Source organism: Narcine bancroftii, chromosome 7 (assembly GCF_036971445.1).
Source record: "Narcine bancroftii isolate sNarBan1 chromosome 7, sNarBan1.hap1, whole genome shotgun sequence".
NCBI lineage: Eukaryota > Metazoa > Chordata > Chondrichthyes > Torpediniformes > Narcinidae > Narcine > Narcine bancroftii.
Window position 1 is genome coordinate 26,832,407 of NC_091475.1, and position 9,506 is coordinate 26,841,912.

Below are 9,506 nucleotides of genomic sequence, written 5' to 3' on the forward strand. Positions count from 1 at the left end.
TTGGACAGACAGGGGTTGATTAAGGATAGTCAGCGTGGATTTGTGCACGGTAGGTCATGTTTAATGAACCATTCAGTTTTTTTTGAGGAGGTTATCAAGAAAACAGAAGAAGGAAAGGCTGTAGATGTTGTTGACATGGACTTTAGTAAGGACTTTGACAAGGTCCCACACGGGAGGTTAGATCAGAAGATTCAGACACTAGGTAGCCATGGAGAGGCTATAAAATGGATTTGAAATTGGCTGAATGGGAAAAGACAGACTGGTAAATGATTGCTTCTCAGACTGGAGGCCTGTGATGAGTGGTGTGCCTCAGGGATCAGTGCTGGGACCATTGTTGTTTGTTGTCTATATCAACAATCTGGATAATAACGTGGTAAATTGGATCTGCAAGTTTGGAGGCATTATGGACAGTGAGGAAGGTTTTCAAAGCTTGCAGAGGGATCTGGATCAGCTGGAAAAATGGGACAGAAAATGGCAGATGGAATTTAATGCAACAAGTGTGAGATATGCACTTTGGAAGGACAAACCAAGGTAGGACACTGAGGAATGTGGAGGAACAAAGGGATCTGGGAATATAGATACATAATTCCCTGAAAGTGGTGTCACAGGTAGACAGAGTTATAAAGAAAGCTTTTAGCATCTTGTCCTTTATAAATCAAAGTATTGTGTACAGGAATTAGGATGTTATGATGAGGTTATATTGTGTACAGATCTGGTTGTCTAACTACAAGAAGGATATCAGCAACGTAGAAAGAGTGCAGAAAAGATTTACTAAGATGTTGCCAGGTCTTCAAGAGTTGAGTTACAGGGAAAGATGAATCAGGTTAGTTTATTCATTGGACAGAGGTTTACAAATTTATGAGGGGTATAGACAGAGTAAATGCTCTTTCCACCGATTAGGAGTGAAAAATACGAGAAGACATGGTTTAGGATGAAAGGGGAAAGATTTAGGTGAAACATCTTCACTCAAGAGACTGGTGGGAGTGTGGACTGGGCTGCCATTTGATATGATAAATCCGGCTCACTCAAGTTTTAAAAATAAACTGGATAGAATCATGGATGGGAGAAATCTGGAGGGTTATGGAATGGGTGCAGGTCAATGGCACCAGATGAATATTTCGGCACAGAGTAGAAAGGCTGAATGGCCTGATTTCTGTGTTGCGTTCTATGGTTCTAACTGCCAATACTCTGCACAAATTCATACACCAACACCAAATGTTTTATCCCACCACAATTATACATGAACAGAATCCCAAAACTTTAAAGCAAAGTAGATTGCTGTAAACGACAAGGTTAATGTCTCACAGTTGGAGCTCAATTTCTGTTTTATTTTAATTTTAAACAATCTACCTCATAAGTAAAGATCCTATTCCACATTTGATTGCATTGCTGTATAACAGATTTTCCCCAAGTTGCTGTTACTTTAATAGCTGTTGGTCAAAAGACTGGAGTTTTGGCATACTGTCGAGTATAAAACTGATGTCAAGTACTTTCATGGTGATGGAAACCGAGAAGTCCATAGAGTATGAATGGAATTTGGGAACTCCCTAATCTACACTTCTTCACTAAAATTTAAGCTACCAACTTTTTCTTAGACAACAAAAACCATCCCTTAAAATATGAAACACGAGAACATAGACACAGAGTTGGCCATTCAATATGATCATGCCTGAACTGTCCCAGGCTTCATCATCTTTTCTGTGCCAGTTTCCCATAACCCAATTCTCTTCCAAACATTTTATTAATTCCCCTTTAAACGCCCACAAAGATATTGCCTCCAAATGCAGTCTGTCTGTGAAGGGTTCTACAAATGTGCAATGTTTGCACATTGGGATTCATTTATTGGCTTCAATATGGGCTTACAGAAGATTTAAAAAAAAAACAAAATTTCTACTACAGTGAAGCATAAACAAAAATATTATTTGATGTTGGAATGGACCCATTGCTGAGGAATCCAATTCAGTTTTGTATTATCCAAGTCATTAGGTGAAAACCAAATAGAAGTTGATGAAATTTTAATCTACAAAGATGAATTGAGGTTTGAGCATTGTCAAATTCTGCTCCAAATTAGTAGTACATGTTTTAACACATGAAAAACTACGTGTTGGGCAAGAAATGGGACAAAACATGCAGAGTTTAAAAACATGAAAAGTAGTAAATTTGTACATAGTAACTTTCAACAAACAGCAACAATTTGTTCAAGGGTAAATATTAACCACGACACCAGAAAGAATGCTATTAATCATCTGTAAATGACACCTTTGGATCTTTGATATTTATGCTTGAGAAGGACAGGGTAATGTTTCATTAGAGAGACAGCTCTTACTACAGCGCAGAATTCTCTCAGCAGAGAGTCTTGAACAGCGATCACATTTACGAATTCACAACATTTGGAAGTCAAGAAACAAGATACAAATGTCTTCTTGGTCATTATATCCCTGGACCACCATAATTCCATGAGGAAAAATATTAAGTTTCAAAACTTAAAACCTATCCAAAACATCATGGAATTTATTACACTCAAATAAATACAGGCATGACAGAGAATTTCTAGAAAAAAAACATGCATAATCTTGGTTTCTGCCTGGCCTTGGTCACCTCCGCTACACAAATTCTGGACAGATCACCAGGTTCACAATCAGTTTTATTACCATCAGACTCCGAATCAATAAACTCACATTCAATTTAAGGACTTTTACATTGCACATTTATTTATTACTGATTTTTTTTTCTGTATTGTAGTTTGTTTAAGTTTCTCTCTCTTGTATACATACATTTTCTCATGACTGGCCCACAGGAAAAAGAATCTCCAGATTGTATGCGATGTCTTGTATGTACTCAACAAGAAATCTGAACATTGAATTTCTAAAAAAAGGTTATGCACAGTTAGTGAAAGAAGATTGTTAAGTAGATCCAGAGAGCTTTGTTACTTGCCACTCATTTGGGATGTTTAATTCACCATCCAAGAAGATTCATGTTTACTCTGAAGTATGGCTTTTGCAACATTGAAGCTTTGCTGTGTCAACTCCTGGAAGTATGTCGCATTATGACCAAGTCCCTACAGCTTTTGTGATCCCACCACATGGTTGCTTTGAAATATACAGTAGTCCCTTGTTATCCACAGGGGATATGTTCCAAGACCCCCATTAGATGACTGAAACTGTGGATAGCACCAAACCCTACATATACTATAGCCCCTTTCACACTTACATCCCACTAAATTGGCTGTTCAGTATTCTGAGATAGGAATGGGTGTTTGGCTTTTCACACTTGACCACTCCTAACTGGGACAGTAAACACTTTCACACTTGCAAGGAGCCATCCCCAGGGTTAGGACTGTTCTACCTTCTACTAGTGATGTCATGATGCATTGAGTGATGGTGGACCTGTCCTAAATCCTGATCAATGTATTATGATCTTGTATTTGAACAAAATTAATCATGCCTAATTATAATATAATTAAACTTTATGTACAGCACAGTATAAGCCCTTCAGCTCTTGTTGTTGTGCCGACCTATATAAACCTTTATAAGTTTAGGAAAGCGCGAGCAATAAACAGCAATAGCGGACAATTTTTAAAAAAGGGTGGGAAAGTTTGTAGCACTATACCGCACAATTTATACAGCATAGAAAAGTTTGTAGCGCTATAGTGCGCAATTTATACATCGTGGGTAGATTGGTAGCACTATCGTGTAAAATTTAAATAGGTTTAAAAGTTGTAGCACTACCATGTACAATTTATAAATGCTATGGGAAAAAGCGATGGTGGACCTGCCCTCCCAGAATTCCATGTGGCAGAGAAAGGGCTGTATGCCTGGCTGCATACATGAGCATTCATAGAAGGGTTTCAATGCCGCATGGCACTCTGGGAAGTCAGGTCCACCATTGCTTTTTTCCCCACTCAAGTCTTTATAAATTGTGTGCTTAATAGCATTACCAATTTTCCCACCTTGTTTAAAAATCATCCGCTATTGCTATTTATTTCCTCTCTCTCCCACTGTGACTCTCCCATGGCAAAGTTTATACCTTCATTTTAATCTTTTCTTCCTGCACTCACAAAAACTTGCGTCATTTCAATCCCACAATTACCCGTTTCACACGTGCCTGATTGCAACGCCACTGTCTGCAGGCGCTGGGCATTGTACTAGGGGTTGAGGCCGTCAATCTCCAGAGTGAGATGATGTCATCTGATGGCGGCATTGAGTTGATTTTGCTTTCACACTTGCCACTTTAAAGGCCAATTGGTGTTTGATTCCTGGGATCACTTGCAAGTATGAAAGGGGCACATGTTTTTTTCCTATACATTGGTATATAAATTCCTATACCCATGATAAAGTTTAATTTATAAATTAGGCACACAATAAGAGATGAACAACAATAACTAATAAATAGAACAATTATAACATTAAAAAGGGTTACTTGAACACAAGTACTAATGAAACCGCAGAAAGCGAAACCATGGATAAGGGGGACCACTGTATTAAGAACAAATATCATTTCCATAGGAAGTGCCTACCGTATCAAACAACAATTTCAAAAGCCACAATTAATTTGCATTCCTGGGCAAAATTTTACTTATATAGTAAATCAAAACTTGGCTTACAAATCACATCCAATGAAGTTTTTAGTGAGTGCATTGTTATTTTATTCACAAACAATATAAATTTTACAAGGAGAAACAACAGCTGATGGAAAGCAGCACCTTTTTCCATGACTTCAAGAGCTGGTCTACAAAAATGTGCCCAGAATGCATCAAATCAAATCTCTGGAGAAAGAATCAAAATAATTTGCTTCTCTGCTCCATTTCTCATATAAAGACGATCTGTGTATTAGCTAGGTGGGGGGGGGGGGGGGGGTAGGGTGGGGTCAATACATTCCTGGAAAATAGTTCATAATCGTATTCATAGTTCATAATTGTATTTTTCCTTAATGCAAAGTGCCCAACACAAAAACTACTCTAGGTCCACCAAAAGATTTGTCTACACCATTGAAAAATTACTATTTTTCTTGCATTAATGCAACTGTGAATATTTATCAGTCCTTTCATATTTATTATACATTTTTTTTATCCCTGCATATTTTGGTCATCTAATTTACACTATTGTATTTGGTATATTATTATGTACCTATGTTAAGTCAGGTTTATTGTCATCTAATTGGACAAGCACAACCTGACCAAAAAAAGCAGTCTCCAGTCTTCATTGCTAAACACGCAAACAATACATATGCAGGACAAGTATTCATATAAACAAATAAATCAAACTTATTCTGTGAATATGAGAGTATTGAATAGCTAATGTGAGCAGTTCCTTGGGTCATTCAGCATTCTCACTGCCCGTGGGAAGAAGCTGTTCCTCAGCCTGAGGCTGGTTCTGATACTCCTGTATCTCTTCCCTGAAGTAGCATTGAAAGATGCTGTGTGTGGGGTGGAAGTGGTCCTCAATGATTTTGTGCGCCCTCTTCAGACAACGATCCCAGTAAATCATATCAATGATGGGGGAGGGAAACTCCAGTGATCCTCTCTGTCACCCTTATGGTCCTGTGGATTGACCTCTGATTCATTTCTCTGCAGCAATTATACCACACTGTCCTGCAGCTGGCCAGGACGCTCGCACCATAGCTCCTGCAGAAGGTTGACATAATGGTGGCCGGTAGACTTGCCTGCTTCATTCAGTCTTCTCTGGAAGTACAGTCACTGTAGCACTTTCCTGACAAGTGAGGAAAGGTTCTGTGCCCGCATAGGTCACTAGTTAAGTGAACTCCAAGCAACTTGTACCAGTGTGGTTGCAGCAAGAATTTCAGTGCATTTGTACATTGTACTTGTGCATATGACAAACTCATCATTTGCACGTCAAGAAATAAAACTTAAAAATAAATTATGTATTATTTACTTTTCATTCCTCGTACAAATTCCACAAGAACAAATTTTATTGCATACTCAAACTTTTGGTAGTAATCTGTGAATTCTGAAGGATGAATTTCCATTACATGTGGTAGACTACACAAATCTAATCAACACTTCTGATTGAACATTAAGGCAACAACCTTGATGAGGAAGTGCAAGGATTAGAATGTTTGTGGAGGACATGAAAGTTGGTGGTGTTTTATAGTCTGAAGGGTTGCCAGAGGTTCCAAAGGGACATTGATTGGATGCAGAGTGGGGCTGAGAAATGGTAGATGGAGTTTAACCCAGAAAAGTGTGAAGTTCTTTATTTCGGAAGATCAAATTTGAAAGCAGAATTCAATGATAATGAGAGGACTCCATTTTTCAGAAAATATGAAAAGCCAAGTTCAGAACTTTGAAGTTGGTCAAGATTAAATATATTTGGATGCATCTAACAAAGATCTTGTTCCAATCAAAGTTAAATTCACTAATCAAAACAGAGAGAACCCCCCCCCCCCCCAAACCAATAAGAGGAGAGGACCGGATGGACTAGCAACTGAATGACAAACATTGAGCTGTTGCCAATTTGAAAGCAAGGAACCCACACAGACTGCAGGCAACAAAGTCAAAGAACTCGTGTCATGCTGCTGGAGACGGGTTCATGAGAACCAGGTGTCAGAACCAGGATTTGGCAGGATGCTGAGAGCGAGGAGATCTCTCAAAAGGCCCTGGGCGCTGAAGGCTTCCTCAGAGTGTCGGAGGTTTGGATCTGGGCTCAGATGGCCAATGGTTTTAACTGAAGTCTAGTGAGGCTGCAGAGGGTACAGGAGCACTGGAGGCAAATCCATGGACACTTAGGGGGACTCTCATTGGCTTCTTTCTCTGACTGCAAGGGGTTCTGGGCAATGCTAATGGAAAATCTTTGCCTGCCTTCTTACACAACCATAAATTGTATCTGTTACAAACCACATTACCACAGAGACCAAGTTCACACTTAATGTTGGTAGCATTTGAATTACTTGGCAATGTCTCTCCAATCTTGTCAAATTAAAAATCCCTTGATGACTTGGCATCTACTTACAGATGAGATAACTAGCAGCATACTTTCCAATATAATTCTGTGATATATTTGATAATCATGCAAAGACAAGACTTTTACAACCTCCTTTAGTTTAAATACCATCCAGAATATTTAAAATTCTACCTCAAAATTTGCACTCACACCCAGCCATTTCACCACTTTCCTGTTGAAAAGTGCTCATCCATCTCTAGTTCTGGGTGAGCCTCTGATCTTCCCCAGTTAAAACATAACAAAATAACAGAGACATAATCTGGGGTTCTAGCTACAAACGGGGTGCTTTCAATAACCAATTCATTAACTCCAAAAATTACAGAAGGAACAAATTGCATGGAAGTTCAGTGTTCTAGCATTGATGTTCTGCCTCTCCTGTCTAATACACAAACTGTTCCACCATCACCCCTGCCCACTGTGGAGGTGACCAAGTTCAAAGTGATGTCTTTTGGAAAGTAAAACCAGGCAGGACATACACAGTAAATGATGGGGCACTGGGTGGTGCTGTGCAACATAGAGAACTTAGGTACATGTAAACCAACTTGCTGAAAGTGAATCAAAGTGAAGACAACATACGGCACACTTGCTTCCATCAGATGGGGGCACTTCAGAGTGTTGCAGCTGGGCAAGATATTGACGAGGCCACATCTGGAATACAAGTAGTTCCAGAGGCCTTATAGGAAGGATGTGATTCAGCGAGAGGGTACAGAAACGATTGACAAGTAGGTTGTTAGGACTAGAAAGCTTGAATTTATAAAGGAGAGAATGAACAGGTTGGGACTGTCTTCCTTGGAGTAAAGAAGCTGAGGAGTGACTTTAATGTTTAGAGAATCATGAAGGGCATCGATAAAGTGGATGGTCACAGTCTTTTTCCCAGGATGAGGGAAAAGATTTAGAGGATCTGAGAGGTATATTTTTCTGCACTGTGAGCTTACAGAATGAACTGCCAGAAGAAGTAGTAGAGGTGTGTACATTTGATTTGGACAGGTACATGGTGAGGAAAGGTTTGGCAGGATATGGCCCAATGAGATCAGCTGCTGCATGACTGGCCCGTGTTTTCTTGTCAATTGCAATCACAGTGTTTGCAGATTTTCATGTTTCACTTAGTCAGGTGCCACGGTCAGCATGGAGGAGTTGGTCTGTACAGATTCACGACGACTGTAATGTCTTCTGGTCAAACTTTGCCTGTTATCTGCGTCACATCTGACAGACCCCATTCACCCCTGCATTTTAACTACAATGGCTTCTGGCTTCACAATGGTCTGCAGGATAAACTTGTATGCTCCCCCCCAAATGCACCTTCCTTCTCGGAATCAGCACTTTGGTTTCACCCACACGGGCCACGGGCACCAAATTCCTCCATCAACTTTTAAAATCTGCTGCTTTTAATTTTTCATTCAACCCATCTATTTCTCTTTGGTGTCATGTGACTTTTGGCCAATCACAATGAAATTCCACTGGATTTTGTCTACATTTAAAAAAAATGGGTGATAAAAAATGGATTATGTTGTTATGGTGTAGGGTTACAAATTAACAACTACTTGACAAGGTAAAAGAGTGTGATTAGCACAAGGGCGGGAGTGAAAACAAGTAAAAAGCATATAAATACAATTGGTAACACAATACCGTGACCCCATATTCCTCAAAAAAAAATCACAGCTGCCAACTTCCTTATACTCTTTTTAAGAGCATTGCTATGGAAACGGTACAAGATATTTGGTGCAAGCTTTTTCTCTCCCCCCCCCCCCCCACCTTCTGATGAGTTTCAGCACATTCTGTAGCTAATATTACCAGCTAAATCTCGGGGGGGGGGGGGGGTTCAGTTCTGATTGGAGGCTGCAAGAGTGAAACAGAATCTTTTTGGAGTTCTTGAATTATCCAAACAACTTTTGCACCAGGCATTCAAGGACAACGCGATCTTCTCCTTCACAAGGACAAAAACTCGAGGAAATTTTTGATCAGAAACAGATTCCCGTCAATAACCTCAAGTTGTGACCACATTTATTTCAGGAAAATGGGTCTTCTCTCTCCAACCCCCCCCCCCCTTCGCTAGAATTAGACCACGGACTATAGCTTTCACGAAATGCAGTCTTGTGTCTCGGACATTTTTGTTTGCAAGATCATTTGCACAGAATCAATAAATACAGCCAGCAGATTCCTAAATACGGAGAAGGGGGGGGGGGGGGGGGTGAAGAGACAGTTGTGGACTGGAACCACTGCTCTCACGATGCGCATTTCGGACCCCCCTCTGCTTACAAGGTTAAAGGACTCGGTCATTTCCAAATCCCACCTCCTCAAGCCAAGAAGGGTTTGCACCGTTCCTAGTCCACCCGTGCCCACTTATGCATCCGCCTGACTGAGGTCGGGGCGGAAATTATTCCCCCCCCCCCCAAAAAAAAACCCTGTTCCAGTTGGTAAAAGACGAGGGGAGGGAGATAACTTCAATGTCCATCTGGCGAAACCAGCCCCGGGACGTTCAAATATCGCCGAGAACTAAACAATGGGCAAAATAAAATCACCCAGGAGCAACCCACCGGGCTCAGTCCGCTC